Source organism: Sipha flava, unplaced genomic scaffold (genome assembly GCF_003268045.1).
Source record: "Sipha flava isolate LNK unplaced genomic scaffold, YSA_version1 73_pilon_pilon, whole genome shotgun sequence".
Classification (NCBI taxonomy): Eukaryota; Metazoa; Arthropoda; class Insecta; order Hemiptera; family Aphididae; genus Sipha; species Sipha flava.
Window position 1 is genome coordinate 3076564 of NW_020273613.1, and position 787 is coordinate 3077350.

Genomic DNA, 787 nt, shown 5'->3' on the forward strand with positions numbered 1-787 from the left:
CCCTCATACTAACAACATTATTTTATAACATTTAAAAAAGGCCTAGGGAGATATGAACCCCACATCCCCCTTTGTATACGCCACTGGTCCTCTCAATATATTAAAAGTTATATAAACAGTATATTACTCAATAATGTGTTTATTTTGTCTTGGTTTCGCCTTATACATTTTTAGCAACCCTAAGGCGAGTCACCCACTCACCCATCAACAGAAAATTTAGAAATGTTCTACTAAACGTAAACAATTTATCTCCTTGATATACAGTATACTTATCAAATATTAAAAGGGTACCAATTATAATTTGTTTTCTTAACTTAATATTAAATATTTTCTCGAGGAATAATATTCTTTTATAGACTTCAACTTAATATTAGTGTCTCGGCCACAGGGTACCTACCCTCAAAATCAAATTATATATGTATGACCACCGCCATACATAAAATTGGACTTCAATGTCATTGCCTTTGAATCAACTCACTTACTATACATCCCTATTACCAGTGGCGTAAGAAGACTCTCCAGCGCCCCTTAAAACTTAGAAAATGCCTTTTAACCGATTAAAAATTCGATATCATGATATTTATTTTAACTTTTAATTTTACTGATTTTTTTTTTTAAGAATAGAGTTTATATTTATAAAGTAATTTTTACAGTGTAAATTTTAGACTGAAAAATGTTATTTTCGCTTTAAAACTGATTGAATTTATATAAGAATTTGATAATTCCTTCATATGAAATTTCTTATATGACTTTCTTTGTGCTATTTAATAATTAGACAAATTTTGAA